At 42.9% G+C, this 19,117-nt stretch overlaps 1 long non-coding RNA gene across 1 annotated transcript; it reads right to left on the bottom strand.

Annotated features, from left to right (window-relative positions):
* Positions 1-7,660: 7,660 nt before the first annotated feature.
* LOC141411434 (uncharacterized) lies at positions 7,661-18,486 on the bottom strand. Its single transcript, XR_012436165.1, has 3 exons — positions 17,530-18,486; positions 11,604-11,725; positions 7,661-10,023 (listed from the first exon to the last, which is right to left on the bottom strand). It is a non-coding gene; the product is annotated as an uncharacterized lncRNA (long non-coding RNA).
* Positions 18,487-19,117: the final 631 nt, after the last annotated feature.

The raw sequence follows: 19,117 nt of genomic DNA, 5'->3' as shown, positions 1-19,117 counted from the left end.
ATTCATTCTGCTCATCCATGAACATGGGAGGTCACTTCATCTTCTGGTGTCTTCTTCAATTTCTTTCCTCAAGGTTTTATAGTTTTCATTGCAGAGGTTTTTCACCTCCTTAGTTACATTAATTCCTAGGTTTGGGGGGGGGCTATTGTGAATGAGATTATTTGCTGGATTTCTTTTTTTTGTTGTTTTATTATTCATATATGCATAAAAGGCTTGGGTCATTTCTCCCCCCCGCCCCCACCCCCTCCCTTACCACCCACTCCGCCTCCTCCCTCTCCCCCCCAACCCCTCGCTATCCGGCAGAAACTATTTTGCCCTTATTTCTAATTTTGTTGAAGAGAGAGTATAAGCAATAATAGGAAGGAACAAGGGTTTTTGCTAGTTGAGATAAGGATAGCTATACAGGAAGTTGACTCACATTAATTTCCTGTGCATGTGTGTTACCTTCTAGGTTAATTCTCTCTGGATTTCTTTCTTAGCATGTTCAGCTTCTACCTGTCTTTTGTCAGCTATTCCATCAAGTTTTTCTAGCCTGGATTCAGCTTCCTCCTAAGCTATATGAATGATGGATGTAACTGGCATACCTAGCCATCATTCTGCTTTGGTTTCATGCTGTTTTTTAGACTGGATATCATTTGTAAGTGATATCTAAATTTTTATAAAATTGCCAAGAAAATGCCTGCAATATACACAGTGCTTATTTGTAAGTAATAACCCCTCAATTTCTTTCAACCTCCCAACACCATCCAGACAGACAGACTTCTTTTTATTTTGGTGGCACTGAGGTTTGAACTCAGGGCCTCACCCTTGCCAGTCTAACAAATGTGAGGCCCTGAGCCACTCTGACATCCCTTTTTTATGATCAGTTTTTTTGAGATAGGGTCCACAGACTACTTACCCAGCACTGTCTTTGAATGGAAATCCTCCTGATCTCTGCCTACTGAGTAGCTAGGATTATAGGTGTGAGCCACTGGCTCCCAGCCCAGACAGATTCTTGATCATTGCTCCCAAGACCTAAGAGGCTGGGCTTTTGGCTTTTGCAATTGTTCATTCTTACCATGGTGCTCCCACCTGAGAGTCTTCGAACATATGTTCCCTTCACTTGGAAAGCCTCCTAAATTAGTTAAGATTCATTCAACTTTCAGATCTTTCCCTCCTCAGGGAAGCCTCTGGGTCCTCATGATAATTGCCCAATGATAGGTTCTCTTAGCACAAAGTGACTCTTCCTTGAGTCTTTGTCTTAGACCCAATTTTACATGATGTGTGTGATTCTTGGACGGATATCTGCATGAGGCTGACACCATTAGTTTTTGCTCAGTCCAGAACTGGACTCATGTCCTTGTTCTCTCCATCTTTTGTGTCCAAGCCATCTGTCAGCCCTCGGTGTATGAGATTGTATCTAGATCAGCTTTGACCAAATTCTTAAATAAAGTCCAGAACACATGTGTGTTTTTTTCTGTTATAATTCTCTGGTATCTTACAGAAGCCCCACTGTTGTGATGAATTGAAAAAGCTCTCTATAGTCCTGCGATTTGTCTCAGTCTTTTGGTGAGCTTATGTCCTTGAGCTGTGACCTTCACCAGTGTGTCTCAGTTTTGGTTTCTTTTGTTTCCCATCCATCCCCCAGAAAAGACGGGAAAAACAGAAAGTACTAGAGTTGGGTATTTCCCTTCCCTGTGTACATTTGCCCTTCAGAAAGCCCCAGAGGGCTAGGCTCTAGTAAAATAGATTCTCTTGTAAGCAGCCCTTGTTAAGAACAGAATTTTCTGGGTATAATTCAAAATCATGTCTTTTTCCCTCTTTTTGGAAGAAGCACACTTTTTTTTCTCTGGTCTTCATGATGAGAACCTCATAAAAGTGTTAGGACCCCAACCCTAAGGCTAGACCCTCTGCAATTTTTAACTCTCAGGCTTGTCCCATGGAGCCTTTAGAAATTCAGCAGATTTTAGGGCTTTCTGCCCTTATGCTGGTTTGCTCAGAAATTTCTGCTCTGGGGCTTCTCATCTGTCAAGTTGTGATTCTATCTACCTCTGTTTCTTCAACCTGGTGGACAGCAGTTTGCCAATGACCTTATCTGAAGGACATAAAAACAGTGGTTGATTTTCAGTTGGCTCATTTTTTTTCTTATTCCAAGCTCCTTCCATGATAGACCAAACACAAGACTCCAGCTTTGCCCCAACCCTTTCCAACAAGAGAAATGACTGTCAGTCTTAGCTGACTTCCCTTTTCTTGCATTTTCTGAGGTAGCACAGTGCTTCATGTTCTGTTCTTGAGGTTCCCAGTAAGAGGAACTCCATATGACTCAGAAAAAAAAAGATTTTGTATCTAAGTATGACGGTGCACACCTATAATCCCAGCTTCTCAGGAGGCATACATCACAAGTCTGAGGCCAGCCCAGTAAAGTAAAAATGACCTTATCTCAAAAACAAAATAAAAACAAAAGGGCTGGGGGCCTGGCTCAAGTGGTAGAATGATTGCACAAAGCCCTAGATTCAAACCCCATTGCCATAAGTAATAATAATAGTAAGAAGAAAAAAAGATTTTGTAGTTGATATATTTCAAAACTGGCTATCTGGCTTTTTATATATGCAATCACTCATATGTATACATATATAATATTCATTTCAATAGGCTTAAATTTTTTCTGTGAATATTTGTCATGTGCCACTCAGGTAATATGAGATAATTATTTATATGTAATTAGCCTCATGGGATGACAAGGACTTAGAAACATTTATATGAAGTATTTTTACTAATGAAAAGAGAATTGAGGCAAGAGAATTAAGTCAGCACCTCTGTGAGTGAGTCAGTCAACGTTCACTGTGTTCACTGCCTAAGAACACAGGCAAGCTCGGTAGGAAATTCCTAATGAGTTTATCATATGACTAAAAAGGCAAAACTGACAGGAACGAGTGCATAGAAGGCTTTAATCGCACAGAGAGTCAGAATACCCACAGAACTGCCCATGCCAGAAGATTAAGAACACAAGGATGAAAAGACGAGGACAGGGTCTTAGCAGAACCGTAACAAGGATGAAGCTGAGTGGAGCTGTAATGAGATGATGCAATATTAGTCCATGGTTTCCCCTGCATGCCTATTTTCTCCCTTTGGTTTCTCTCTTTCCCTCCCACCCACATCCCAATTAAGTCATTTTGTGCTCACTGCTTCAGGAGAAAGGCATGGCTTTGTGGATAGGAAAGAATGAAAGAGAATTCTTTGTCTTCCATGTTTCAAAAGCAGGTGCCTTTGGAGAATTAGAAAAGCTTGGACAAAATGACTGCCAGGCGTAAGAGAGGACATTTTCTCCTCCCCAGAGTAGAATAAAGGATTCTCCAGACTTGTAGAATATAAAAGAGGCAGATGGTCTCTGTGGGTCAGCATGACCATGCGGTGTGAGTCACCCACAGGATGAGAATGTGGTGGATCCCAGATGAAGAGTCTTGTGCCTTGCTTCCTAGTTAGTGTCCCAGGGAAGCAGCAAAACCCACTACCAGAAGATGAGGAGTTCAGTGATAAAGTGACCCCCAAGACAGACAGATTCTGAAAAAGAATGCAGGACTCTTGTATCTGCACATGGACCAAATCAGAAGGCCCCCTGAGTGGTAGATGTCCCTGTGGACATGTCACCCAGGACCATATGTGCCCCATTCATATGGCACCTTGGCACTACCTAAGCTTCAAACATACCCACCTGGAAAGGGAATCAGAGACTCAAATTGAGTGCTTCCACTCATCCCAAAAGAATGGACACCTACATAAATAGTAAGTTGAATTATAGAAAAGAACAAACATGTTTGTGGATTTGGGTCCAGAGTCATATCTGCTTTCATCTAGAATTTATGGAATGTCTATTTTATATAAGTGATTTCTCCTACTTAATATTCACCTCAGTTTATAATCTAAAGAAACCAAGACTCAGGAGATTTAGGTAACTTGCCAAGATTACCCAGTTAGGGACTGGCAGAGCAAGGACTCCAGACACTGTCAGATAACACCTTCTGTTCAATTAACTTTGCTCCATTCTGACTCCTAGTTAAGGACAAGATATAATGGTGGAAGCCTCCATCTCTGCTCTTGCAGAGCATATGGTGGAGGAGGAGGGCTTCCTAAGAGACCTGTTCAGCTCTGTCATGCAAGAAGTTACACCAGTCTGGGTCACTATCTTGTATCTTTATGAGAAGGGAATCTCAGCTAAACACTGCATGACAGGAGATACAAGTTTTCTCCTTTAAAGCAAACAGTATTGGTTTCAGAGTCTGACAGAATTTGGAGCAAACATGGGCTGTCATGTGTTACCTATGTGGCCTTGGGCAAAGCACAAACCTAGCTGAACTTTGCTTTCTTTATCTTTAATACAGGGATAATAACAACCACCTCATAAGGTAAATGTGAAAAGTAAATAACACCATCTGGTTAACACATTCCAACTACAAGATTACTGGTGATGAGTACATGAGCTCCTTTCCCCTCCCCATAGCACAGCGCAACCTCAAAAATTATCACCCCATTCTGAGTCATTCCCGATTAGGAAGGTCTGGGTTGAGATGACAATTTGACCTTCCAATATGGTAAACCTAAGCACCTTGTAGTCTCAGAATCAGAGAGACACAGACTGTCCTTGAGCCAGGGTTGACTTGGATTGCCCAGAACCCTTTGCAGGTACTGCAGACTGAGGAAGTTAGTCCATGCTAGACCCACCAGATCTGGCTAGCACTGAACTGGCCTCTTAATCCAATAATGGACCACCATCTGCCTCTTGCAGGGACCATTCTCACCATACCCCTAAGAGCCCATGTTTCCAATTTTAGTGAGCAACTGAAAGAACAAACTGAAAGTGAGCCAGAAGGACAAACAGATAAATAAGATGTGGTCTGCCTCAGGGAGTTCACAGTCTGGACCAGGAAGATTTATGTAAAAATAACTTATACAAAGCAGACTGATAAATTGCAAAAGACAGAGTGAAACTTCCAAAAAACCAAAACCACGTAGATTTGTGCTAACTGAAGAGAGAACAAGGGACAGTTTCACAGAAGAACTGAAATAGGCCTCCCAGGAGGAGGTGTTAGCTTTCCATCACTGTGACAAAATACCAGAGATGAACAACTTAGAAGGAGGAAAGGTTTATCTTGGCTCATAGTTTCAGAGTTCTCATTTTAGGCTTAGTTGGCCTGTAGAGAGGCAGAACATCATGGTGGTAGTGTGTGGTAGAGGAAACTGCTCACTGTATATCAGCCAAGAGGCAAAGAGAAAGCCAGGAAGAAGCCAGAGTCCCAATATTCCCTTCAAGGGCACACCCCCAATGGCCTAATTTCTTTCCACTAGGCCCCTCTTAAGGTTCCACCACTTCCCAATGGCACCACGGACTGGCAAGCATGGGTCTTTGAAGAACATTTCATACCCATATTGTAATGGGTGGCTATGACTACACCCACGTAACAGGGGAATACAAGAGAAGAAGGTGGGGTAAAAGGAGATTGTAGGGCAGAGCGAAGAGAGGAAGCAACAATAGGTGAACAGGAAGCCTGTAGTGTGCGCATGACAAGACGTGTGGCCAACATAAATCTGTAGTAGGAAACGGCTATGGATGGCCAAAAAACAAAGGAGTCATAATGCCAGCGAGGAGTTGGGTCCATACCTTCTATGGAATGGAGAGCCAACATGGACTGTTTTGTAAACTGGCTAATACTAAGCTGGGTGAGGAGGGATAAGTGTAATTATGATTACGTGTGATAGCCAGAGCACCTAAGTATGTCTCTCTGAGTACAACATGCTAAGGAAGTAGTATAATTGCAATAAACTTTGCCTTTTGAATCCGAATTAAATGATTTCTTAAATGCAATGGTTGTATCAACTCTCAATGAAGAATGTTGTGTGTGTGTGTGTGTGTACATACACATATGTATGTGTGTGCAAGTGTAGTAAATGTATTTTATATATATATATAAATAAATATATATATATATATATATATATATATATATATATATATATATCCCTGTGTCTGTATCCCACTTGCCTTAATTCTGAGTTCTCAGGTCGGGGATGGAACCTGGACCTTGGTACTTAATTCTCCAAGGTGACTCCAGTGTTCAAAGTGAAAACCCATGCAGTATGGTCTCTGGACAAGCAGCAGCAGAATCAGCTAGGAGCCTTTTAGAAATTTAGAATCTCAGGCCTCAATCTGGTCCTACTGAGATAGAATTTGCGTTTTTAACAATTTCTTCCCCCATCCCCCCACCCCAGGTGACTGGTAAGCATACCAGAATTTGAGAAGCAACCCTATACACTCCCCACCAGTGCTGAGTCCATTCTAGCCTGAAAAGGGAAAAAGTCAAAACCCCAAAGAGCTAGATCTGAGATTGTTTCTCAAGCACGTGAGGAGAGCATGAACACACAGCTCAAATTTGCCAGGGCAGCTCTCCACTGCGTGACACCAAATGACTGGAGGAAGAACAAAGGGGAAGAAAAACATTTGTTCTATGTGGGAGAAACTCCTGACAGAAGCACCAAGTCCTAAAATAGTCTGCAGCAGATGGGGTCAACAGAAGCCTTCAGTGACCAGGAGCAGCTCCCTGAGAAGTGACCATGACTTAGCATGTGTCCTTGAAACAATAGCTCAGCATCACAAAGGACAGTGTGTCCATGCAGACACTGCTCCTGGTTCAGCCGTGTGCTACCCTGAAAAGGGCTCAGGGCTTTCTCTCCACATCCGCCCATGCACAGGGACTCATATTTATTGTCATTCTTATCTGCAGTCATTAAGCTGCAAGTCCCCAGTGTGACCACGGGAAAAGAGAATACTCAGGAGCAGCCCTCAGGTGGCCTGCCATGGAGACCACTCCACAGATGTAGTTAAACCTTTAACAGTGGGATGCCACTACTACACAGTGCCCTGGCTTCAAAAAGTGGTTTTCAAATTGGAAGATTGCACTTTCTATTTAGAATATAAGCCTCGAGGGCACCAAGAGCTGGTGAGAGGTGAAAAGGAACAGGGTAGCAGGAAAAACTCCTCTTGGGGGGAAACAAACCAGGAGAGACATCAACTCCTAGAGCTCAGTGGCTTTCACACACATTCCTGTAAACCACCGTGAGCCAAACCTCAGGCTCCACCTGAGAAGGGGGATGCCACTGGGGTCTTTAAAGTTAACCTGGAACCAAGTGTCAGTGAATGAAGAAATAATTTAAAACTTTTGAAGCAACAGTTTGCAGTGGGTTTCCTTCTCCATTTATTAATAATGGAAACTCCTGGGTCACTTCAGCACTTGTTTCCTCTACTAAAAAGTACAATGAACTGGGCATGGTGGTGCGTGACTATAATCCCAGCACTTGGGAGAATGAGGCAGGAGGATCTTGAGTCCAAGGCCAGCCTGGGCTATGTTGCAAGACCCTGTGTGAAAAAAGGAGGGGGTGGGGAGGGAGAGGAGGAAGGAGAGGGGGAGGAGGAGGAGGGGGAGGAAGAGGAGAAAAGTACTATACCAAAGGGTTACTCTTGCCTATATGGATGGAATTTTTCTAAAAACATTTTCTTTCCACCTTCCAAAAAAACATTACTGTCCCGTCCTGCAGGACACATCAGCGTGGGTAGCGAACCTAGAAGGGGAAGAATGAAGGGACAAGAGACACGAAGGAGACAGCAAGACAGGAGTTCTGATCAAGCTGCAAAATTTTATTGTTCACACAGGGGTATTTATGTGCTGCACGTTCGCGCCGGCGGCAAGGTAAACTCCCGGAAGAGAAGCAGGGACGGCGTCATCTTGTGCTGGAGATGGAGAAGTTGGGACAAACAACCGTGGGCAAGGTCAAGACAGAATGGCTCACAAAGGGAGCCTTGTCTCCGACATTTCCCCCTTATTCTTATACAAACATGACCAGAATATGTCGGCTTATTGAGAGGGGATGACAGAGGCCCAGTTCCTCAGGGTGGAGATCATTTTTGCTTTGTAAGCAAGCGTCCTTGCTAAGTTCTCAAGAGAATCTCCTCGGCATGTTTTTTGAGGAGGCGGATTTTTTAGGAGCATGCCAACCGCCATGCACCAGGGCATGTCATACAGAGGTCTTGGGTCTGGGGATCCTAGGATCCACCCTCCTGCAGTCTTACCTGCACCCTCGTTTAGAAAAGCCTTTATGATCACTCTCCCTGGGTGCTGCCTCCCCCAAGCAGAGGGGCCCAGTGGAGGAGGGCCCAATGGGCGATGAGTGGTCAAGAATGTTATATAAGAAGAGGGGGTGGCAGAGAGAAAATTTGGAAACCCAGATGGAGCATTTAGCGAGTTTCTATTGAAAGGAAGGTCTCAGGAGCACGGTCTTCCATATCCAGGCGATGATAATGGACCTGTATAGGCTTAGAGGCTAAGGTGTTAATTTGTTCTTTAATGAATTGTATCAGCCTGTTTATAATGCAGGGCTCTATGATCACAATTAAAAGTAGACCTAGCAAGGGGCCTAATAGTGGAAGAAGGTAGGGTAGAATTCCATTAAGCCCAGTCCAGAGGGGGTTTTCAAATAGCTCCCTTCGTCTCTTTTCTAAATCTTCTTGAAGCTGTTTAATTTTGGTGCGTAATATGCCTGATTTATTGGCATAAAAGCAGCATCTTTCCCCTAAGGCCAAGCAGATACCTCCCTGGTTGGCTGTTAGCAGATCTAAGCCTCGCCTGTTCTGAAGGACCACTTCTGCCAGGGAGTCTATTTGGTCCTGTAAATCCTTAATGGTTCCAGATAGAGTTTGTACATCATCTATAAGTTGTTGAGATAGGCGACGGTAAGAGTGTATAGCCGTGCCTAACCCAGCTGTACCTGTGCCTATAGCTGCTGTTATTCCAAGGCTGGCAAGGAGCAGTAAGGCTTGTATTGCCCGTTTATGTCTTTTAATTAAGGTGTCTAAGCTAGGAATGGGCAGAGGTTCATCTCCTGAGACAACAGTAATATCTGGGAGTAATAAGGCAACAACACAGCCACCAGTCCAATTTGCTGGAAGCCTGGGGAAGGCTGAGTTTCCTCCACACAAAAAAACTGTACCGTTGGGGGGACAAAGAGCTGGGGTGGGTGAGGAATAATTTAGAACTGATGAGCAATTTCCAAAAGAACTAACCCCAACGTCAATATCGTAAGAATTATTTTGCATCCTGCCTTGAAGGCATACTGTAGGTGCATCCATAGGCTGTACTTTAAAGGGAAGTCCAGATTGGCAGGTATCCTGATTATTTATGGTGGAGTTAACAGGTATTGCCATGGGCATTATTGCTCCTGTGGTCATGCAAAGCCAGCAATCCTTAGCAAGGGTGGGGTTGGAAGTGTTAAGCAAGGAGAAGGTACTTCCCAAAATATCTAATGTATTGGGATCTAAATCTGGAATCTGAGATTTAGGCAACATTAAGGGGTGATACGTGAGTTCAGGGATTTGGGGTTTTAAAAGCTCGATTATTTGAAGATGTTTGACAGCATCCATGGGTCCTCCACCATCAGAGACCCCTGTAGGAGGGCGGGAAGCCGGCTGCATAGCATTTTGCCCAATTTTAACAAGTTTTAAAGTACCATTATCAAAGGGTGCACTTTTGAGAATGTCATTAATCAAGTTCCAATAAGAAAAGGCAGTCACAGGGACCTTTTCGGGGCCAAAAGATTCATAATAGTCTTTTAAACAGTCTCCGACCCGGAGCCATCTTTTACCATCAATGGTTCCTTCGAGAGGAAACCAAGGACATAAATCTCCTATGTAACAAAATAATGACCTCAAGTCTTTTTTCTTAACACGCGCCCCTCGTGTCTTGAGGGCCTCCTTGAGGCCTGAAAGAAACAAATCATGTGACGACACTGCTTGTCCCAGGGTGGGTCACTCACCGTTCGCCGTCCTCACTCTCCTCCTGGATCTGTCTCTCGGTTGCGTTTGCCGAGGCGATCGCGAACTCTGCTTGGGCCCAAGCCTTCCCGAAGGACGGTGTTGTCCCCGCAATCAAAGGAATAGCTACAGCCACGTTGGGCGCCAGATGTCCCGTCCTGCAGGACACATCAGCGTGGGTAGCGAACCTAGAAGGGGAAGAATGAAGGGACAAGAGACACGAAGGATGACAGCAAGACAGGAGTTCTGATCAAGCTGCAAAATTGCATTGTTCACACAGGGGTATTTATGTGCTGAGGGAGTGAGGGGTACGACGAGGTGCAGGCTGGTTGGCTGGTTCTGCTATAGGACTTCTGATAGGGTGCACGTTCACGCCGGCGGCAAGGTAAACTCCCGGAAGAGAAGCAGGGACGGCGCCATCTTGTGCTGGAGATGGAGAAGTTGGGACAAACAACCGTGGGCAAGGTCAAGACAGAATGGCTCACAAAGGGAGCCTTGTCTCCGACACATTACATTGGCCTAACCCCAAATGACAGCCAGATCTGTAAGGACATCAGCCACACCTAAAGAATGCTGAGAACCACCTCCCTGGGGAGATGAGCCAGAAAAGGGAAGTGTACCCTCTGGCCACCACTTCTTGGGGATGCATGGCCCCTGGCCATCCCCTAGGGAAAGTAAGGACCCAGTATGTGCTCACTAGTATTTTAATTGTTATTATTAATATTTTTATATTGAACTACATGAAGTGATGTTTTGTGGACAGAAAATATTCAGATATTGTCAAGTTCATATGGTTCAACCTACTATCAAATTGACCAAAAGATGTTCAATAGTTAATGGCGGGAAAGCTTGCTCTGAGATGAGATTGCTCATACACTCTTGGAAGTAATATCACTGAAATAGCCTTCCTTCCTTCCTTCCTTCCTTCCTCCCTCCCTCCCTTCCTTCCTTCCTTCTTTTGTAGAGATAAATTTGGTAGCATGTGTAAAAAGCCTTAAAGTTTTCATACTCTGCAACACACAAATCCTGCTTCTAGGTATCTATCACAGAAAACACAAGATGTACTTTGTAACATTGTTTAAAATGATTAAATATCTAATAGTAGGGAATGGTGGGAATATACCATGTCACATTCTTAGAACAGAACACTACACTCCCACGAGAGTTGTACTTTGACGGGAGAGGCTCAAGTGGTAGAGCACCTGCCTAGCAAGTGTGAGGTCCTCAGTTCAACCTCAGTACTGCCAAAACAGGGATCTTTAAGGATCGTTTAATGACAGAAGAAAATGTATGTAACATAATGTTGAAGAATAAGAGTAAAAATACCCAAAATATAAACTCTGGAAAATTTTTCTTTTCATTTCTTAAAAATTATATGTTTTGAAATCATAAATTCATTTTGATAATTTCCAAAAGAAAGCTAAAATCATCTTCACACACACATACACACAGCTTAGAGACTGAAGCTTATAACTGCATAGACACATACCTCACTGTCTATCAATATGCCAATACTATTCTAGAACATTTTTGCTCAAGAAAATGTCTTGATTGTTCATTACAGCTATTTCCTAAAAGACCCACCAATTCTTCCCTGAAAGAGCAGTGATTACTTGCACCCTTAATGTATTTAAAACTCTTATCTCAAAAATGCTCACCTCACTGTTGCCAACACTCTAGGACCTGACCCAGTCCTGACCAATCCCCCATGACACACATGTACATATTGGAAGATTAATCAAACTTTCAATTTCCAGCAAAGTCTCACCTTGCCTTCTTGCTTTGAGTCACTGCCAAAGCACTGTGGAGGTGGTCTCCATTCCATCAGTGAACAAGGAACTCTGCTTTGTCCTGCCAACAGGTGACAGTGGTCATACCTAGGGATCCAGCCTACAACGGAGTGACACATATGCAATCAAGCGTTTTCCATGTGTCAGGCACTGCACAATCCAGGTAGTTAGAAATCACTAGAAAAACATCTAATGAAATAATCAATAGCACCAAAAATGCTAAAGGAAGAGAGTTGGCAGCAGACCTCCTCCACTCTCACTAACATTCAAACAGCGAGGTAAGAAGGCCAAGTGGGTGGATTTGCCAAACATGGTAGGTAGAACTGTGGGACGACCCCAGTTACTTAACCTTTGCATGATACGTTCCCTTTTGAGTGTGGTAGGGCCTATAATACGGTATCATCACTGTGCTTATGACTAAGGCTATATGGGAAAAGGAATTTTCCAGTGGACCTGGAATTTATACACAGGAGCCTTTTAAAAGTAAGAGTTTTTCTCAGGCTGATGGCAGAAGAGGAAGTCAGAAAGATTCCAAACATGGAAGGAGGTCATGTGATGAATGTCATATGGCAAGGAGTCCAAGTAACCTGTAAGAGTGAAGGGTGACTCCCCCGCTGACAGCTGCAAGGAAACCTAGACTTTCAGTCCACAACATGCTGTCATAGTGCATTCAGATTGCTATAATAAAATATGGACTTAGTAGCTTATAAAAAACAGAAATTGTTGTCTCACATTTCTGGAGACTGGGAAGTCCAAAATTCAGGCACCAGCAGATTCAGCGTCTAGCACGTAACAGTTTTGTCACAGGAATTCTCCCAGGGTCCTCACATGGTAGAAGAGGAAAATATGCTCTCTCTAGCCTCTCTTATGAGGGCACTAATCATCTTCATTAGGGCCCCACCGTCATGACCTAATTCTCTCCCCAGAAGCCCCACCTCCTGATACCATCACCTGTGAGGTTAGGATCTCAGCAAGTGAATTTGGGGCAGATCCAGCGTAGCAGTGATTCCAAGAGGGATTTTCCCAAAAATTTTTCACAAGGGAGCCTGAACAAATCAGAAGTACAGTCTGAGAAACTGAGCAGAGGAAAGAAGTGATGGGCAACTGAGAGTTGGATGGAAAACAAGATGCATGACTAATATTAAGAGTTTTTAGTGGGAGCCTAAGTTTCACCTCTACAGCCCCACATAGGGTGGGATTCAGTTGGGGGGCAAAAGAAAACAGCCCAAGGGATAAGGTGGAGAATTGTCATTGTTAGTACACCCAGAACTCAGTTTGGTACTGAGTTAGATGAGGAGGTGGGCAGGGGAGCAGGTGGACTGATGCAGTCAAGGATGTAGCAGGAAGGTGAAACCAGACAAAAAAGGCTTGAAGGAGGGGTAAACTGCAACATGCTCCCTTGAGATCCCTCAGAAACAATACCCATTGCGCAGACCTTCCTCTGTTACCAAGATGCTTTCTCTAACTCCTCCAACAGACTTTCCCAGCCTGCTCTTCTGCACCAGCTTCCTACTCTTCCTTCAAAGACCAGGGGAAGTCCCACCGCCTCCCTTAAAACATCTGCCTGAAGTCACCTTCCTGAATCTGACATCAATTTTCCTGTATCTGAACTTCAACTTCCAGGGATACTGACCAATGGGAGACATTTCCTACTTGATTAGTTCCAAGGTCAATGATGTCATTTCATCAAGCACTAGCCATTCCATTTTGAGGCAGTTTAAATGGTTAAAGAGTTTCTCTTCACACTGAGCCAAAATCTAACAATGAACAACGGTGTGATGCCAGGCAAGTAACTATCCCTCTGACACCCGCTTTCCTCATTTGCAAAAAATGAGGAAATGGGCATAAAAGTGGTACCTTCCTCAGAAGATTGTAGGGAGGATTAAGTTAAACAGTCCAAGTGAAATGCTTTACGTCACTTCTAACAGAGTCAGGCCTTGTAAATGGTGGTTGCTGATGAATTGTTTAAAGAAATGTTGCACTGCATCAATTACAATGTCTAATGCACAGAAGTCACTTGATGAGGAGCTGCTATGACAATGCCACAGCTATGGCAGCTGTCTGACCACATGTACCACCACTCTCTTTTTCAGCTGATACCTTCCAAATATATACAGATGTGTTAGCTGTCTGAAACAGAATATACAACCAAATAACGTCACTGTCTTTATGCCTGTAGTGTTTTCTTGTTCAAGTAAAAGTTCCATCTTTCAGGCCATCTTCCACATGTCCCTTACCAGGAATACAAATGATCCCCTGCAGATGAACCCCCACAATGTGAAGAAAGATCTGCAGACAGGATGCACTTCACAGTAAAGACAGAAGAGTCCAAATCTAACTTGCTCTACAAACAGTGGTTCTAACTTGGTGGAATACATTTTCAACCATAAAATCAGGACTTCAAGTATCTATCCATTCAGAGTTCTCTAATTTAAGCTGAGATTATTTGAAATTTGTATTCTATTACCCATCCTACTGGCTATTTGTTTTTAGCTTTGTCTTCTGAAACTTTGAAAGCCTGCTTCCCAAGGCTCCATCAGCATTTGGCATTAATTCTGTTCATGTATCTGATGTGCCCAGTAGAGCTCAAGATGTTTGTGAATAATAATTTATTAACTTTCTAATATTCCCCACAGTAGATTCGTAACCTCTGTGATGACAGCACACATTGAGAAATACATTTAATATTATAGACCAGCTCATTCACATATAATCTGATATAAATATTTCATAAAGCAATACTTAGCTTTACAATGCCCTCTGCTATTGTCTATTCCACTGTCTTTTATTATCATTAATTGTCGGTCAAGACCCACCTGATTGATCTCACAACCCATTACCAGGTCATGACCCACAGTTTGCAAAATAAAGGGACTCTAATTTCTTTTCCACTAAAGCAGCAGATAAAAGTTCATCTGTACTCTGGGGCAGAGAAGAAATAAATAACAGTGGAAATCTTTTCTAGTCTTTAAAACCCTTGAGGGTTTTGTACACATTGCATAATGTCTATGGTAGTATTAATAAAAAGTTAATGAACTCATTTTTCTAGTAAAAATTGCGATCAAAAGAAGTGTTCAATTTTTACCCCATAGCTCTGCCTGCCTTTCACACTTCACCAGGAACCCACTAACTGATGGGTACCTGATTAGAGAAGAACCATTCCACAGTTCTAGAAAAAGGGCTGCTCACATGATCACCCCAGAAACAAGGTCAATTTATTGACAGGCTGTTTCCCTAAAGAAAGGAATGTGTGCTAGACAAGATGAAGTGCTGCATTAAACAAACATTATTTGAGCTTTTCTTGGGATGGGAAGGAGAGATGGAAGAAAAGGATGATTAGTGAAAGATAGGCCAGGAAGATGGACAAAGGGGTCAGTTCTCCATGGACCTCCCACAGCTCTGCACATCTTTCAAGCAGAGGCACTGACTGCGTTGGTCCTAGATTATCTTTTCAAAGACATTTGCATTCAGTCAAATATCCTTGAAATATGCATTTAGAGGTAGTGTCTTCATCTGGAGCAAAGGGTGGCTTTGTTTCTTGTTTAGTATAATAAAAATATTGTCTCCCTTCAGGTCAATGATCAGACAGGCTTGCTGTCCATTATAAAATATTTGGGTTCCCCAAGCCAAGGGTTCCTCTCCTTTACTATGTCCTCTGTGTATGCAGATGTTACCTTGCCTTCTGTATTTTTCTCCTGCAGAAATTTAAGCTGGGGAACCTGCTTCAAACATTCATACTCTGGCTACTGATATTACAGTGCATAGTAAACTGTCTTTTACATCAGTCCTAGAAAGCTCACGTCTTCTGTCAGTGCACCTGACATTGTGACAGGCTGCCTGTTAGTTTGCAAGAGTGACTTAGGCCTCTCACAGTCCTTGATGGTCTCATGTCCAACAGACAAGTTCATGTCTTGAAGTAATGAGCTTATACTTGATTTTTTTAAATTTATTTATATGATAAATATTTATTGAGTGCCTATTCAATGGTAGGCAATTTCCAAGAGGCAAGAGACAAGAATATCTGTCATTAGGCAAAACAAAATCTCTTAGTAAAAAACAAAAGTCTGATAATAAAACAAAACCCAGAGGAAAGCTAAAAAATACACAAGTAATCAAATAAGTAAGCAAGACGGGGAGAGGTGGGCAGGGCAGGTCCTAGAAAGCCTTGAGGTCATGTAAAGAGTTTAGTTGTAATGAACCAATAAAGAAATGGGCAGGTGAACTAAACAGAACTTTCTCAAAAGAAGAAATTCAAATGGCCAGAAAACACATGAAAAAATGCTCACCATCTCTAGCAATAAAGGAAATGCAAATTAAAGCCACACTAAGATTCCACCTCACCCCTGTTAGAATAGCCATCATCAGCAACACCACCAACAACAGGTGTTGGCGAGGATGCGGGGATAAAGGAACCCTCTTACACTGTTGGTGGGAATGTAGACTAGTACAACCACTCTGGAAAAAAATTTGGAGGCTACTTAAAAAGCTGGACATCGATCTACCATTTGATCCAGCAATACCACTCTTGGGGATATACCCAAAAGACTGTTACTCCAGAGGCACCTGCACATCCATGTTTATTGCGGCACTATTCACAATAGCCAAGTTATGGAAACAGCCAAGATGCCCCAGCACTGACGAATGGATTAAGAAAATGTGGTATCTATACACAATGGAATTTTATGCAGCCATGAAGAAGAATGAAATGTTATCATTCGCTGGTAAATGGATGGAATTGGAGAACATCATTCTGAGTGAGGTTAGCCTGGCTCAAAAGACCAAAAATCGTATGTTCTCCCTCATATGTGGACATTAGATCAAGGGCAAACACAACAAGGGGATTGGACTATGAGCACATGATAAAAGCGAGAGCACACAAGGGAGGGGTGAGGATAGGTAAGACACCTAAAAAACTAGCTAGCATTTGTTGCCCTTAATGCAGAGAAACTAAAGCAGATACCTTAAAGCAACTGAGGCCAATAGGAAAAGGGGACCAGGAACTAGAGAAAAGGTTAGATTAAAAAGAATTAACCTAGAAGGTAACACCCACGCACAGGAAATCAATGTGAGTCAATGCCCTGTATAGCTATCCTTATCTCAACCAGCAAAACCCCTTGTTCCTTCCTATTATTGCTTATACTCTCTCTACAACAAAATTAGAGATAAGGGCAAAATAGTTTCTGCTGGGTATTGAGAGGGGGAGCGGGAGGGAGTGGAGTGGGTGGTAAGGGAGGGGGTGGGGGCAGGGGGGAGAAATAAACCAAGCCTTGTATGCACATATGAATAATAAAAGAAAAATGAAAAAAAAAAAAAAAAGAGTTTAGTTGTCATTATCCCCACTCTCAGCACCCTTTGGTTACTCCTCACACCCTCTTGCATTCCTCCCCTCTGAACCTGTCTGCCTGGAGAGGTTTTATTTGTTTTGTCATTTTGGTTTTGGTTTTGCGGGGACTGGCGTTTGAACTCAGGGCTTCACATTAGCAAAGCAAGCGCTCTACCGTTTGAACCACAACTCCAGTCCATCTGGTTATTTTGGAGATGGGTTCTCACAAACGATTTGTGCCAGCTGGCCTTGAACTGTGACCTGAAACTGCAGTCCTCCTGATCTTAGCCTCCCAAGTAGCTAGGATTACAGGCATGAGCCACCAGCACCTGGCTGGACACAGGGGCTCCCTCCCCATGGTTTCCTTGATTGGAAAGTGAACGACAACTATCCCTCAGCTTTAATATGTGGTCCACAGAAACATTTGCTTAGCAATGCAAATATGAGGAACTTTTAAAGACTGAGAGTCTCTCAGGGCCATCTCCAAAGACCAAATAGGTGCCTGACATCATGGAGGAGGGATCTCAGGGCAGACAACCCTATGGAAGTCTTCCCCTGACACCAGGTCATGGAGCACACACCTTCTAGTTCAAGGTTAATTCCAGTGTGTAGTTACTCATCTCTGACAGTAAAAAAATGAAAAGTGGCTTCCAGTGGCTTATGTAACAACCTTCTGATGCTTCCAAAAGAGTCTTATTTGATAGGTGCCAATCAGGGACTTCCTGAAATGGAAAAAAGAGAAACATGATCCCATATCTGTGATGAGGAAAGTCACTGGACAATTCTACAGTTCCTTGCTTCTATACAAAGCTCAAAAATATAGTAAAACCCATTTAGCCAAACTGACCAAATTAGTTAGCTTTCCAAATAGAGTAAACTAATCTAGTTAACATATTAATTTAAAGAAATTGGAGGCTGGATGGGGTAGCATGTATCTGTAATCCCAGCTACCCAGGAAGCATAGGTAGGAGGACTGCAATGTGAGCCTGGCCCTAGGCAAAAATGCAAGACCCTATCTGAAAAATAGCTAAAAGCAAAAAAGATTTGGAGAGTGTGGCTCAAGTGATTAGAGTGCCTGGCTAGCGACCACCTCCAGTTTTTCTGCATATACTGCAAGTTAAAAGTCCATACAATGACACAGAAGTCTAAAGAAAAGACTGCCTTACTCTTTCTAGTAAGTAGAGCAACTCAAGATAACCAGGAACTCAGAATTTCCAAGAAGAGTCTGCAGAACTGGATTCAATAAATGTGGAAAGTACCATGATACAGCTTGATGTAGACAATGGTACAGCTCATACAGTCAGTCTATGACCATATATCTGATTTGGAATTCCCTTTCATTCAACAAGATTCCCATGTTTTCATCTTTAGGATTGTCTTCTTAGCAAACAAGCTTTTCATGGAAAATTCACATCTATTTTGTCATCCATCATTGTCCACAAATAGCATGTTATTGGTGTCTCAGTTGAGGTTATATTAAATCCTACAATGATTTAATCACAACAAATGATATCTTAGGGAGATTTATTTTTTTTATTGTTTTATTATTTGTATGTGCATACAAGGCTTGGGTCATTTCTCCCCCCTGCCCCCACCCCCTCCCTTACCACCCACTCCACCCCTCCCTCTCCCCCCCACCAATACCCAGCAGAAACTATTTTGCCCTTATCTCTAATTTTGTTGAAGAGAGAGTATAAGCAATAATAGGAAGGAACAAGGGTTTTTGCTGGTTGAGATAAGGATAGCTATACAGGGGGTTGACTCACATTGATTTCCTGTGCATGTGTGTTACCTTCTAGGTTAATTCTTTTTGATCTCACCTTTTCTCTAGTTCCTGGGCCCCTTTTCCTATTGGCCTCAGTTGCTTTTAAGGTATCTGCTTTAGTTTCTCTGCGTTAAGGGCAACAAATGCTAGCTAATTCTTTAGGTGTCTTACCTGTCCTCACCCCTCCCTTGTATGTTCTCGCTTTTATCATGTGCTCAAAGTCCAATCCTCTTAGGGAGATTTAAAACTGCTAGAACTTCAGGACAATGCCATTTGAATTCTCTGAGCAAGAAATAGAGGCTCCCATACACATAAGAGCCAGAAGCCCTTTCCAGGGACATGGGACAGGGGAGTTGGATCTAAGACGGTGTCTAGCAGGCTCAGCATCCATGGATGAGGAGCAG

The sequence above is a fragment of the Castor canadensis genome, chromosome 10 (genome assembly GCF_047511655.1).
Source record: "Castor canadensis chromosome 10, mCasCan1.hap1v2, whole genome shotgun sequence".
In the NCBI taxonomy this organism is placed as follows: Eukaryota; Metazoa; Chordata; class Mammalia; order Rodentia; family Castoridae; genus Castor; species Castor canadensis.
Note: the sequence above shows the minus strand (reverse complement) of the source record. Positions and strands in the feature narration are given on the sequence as shown.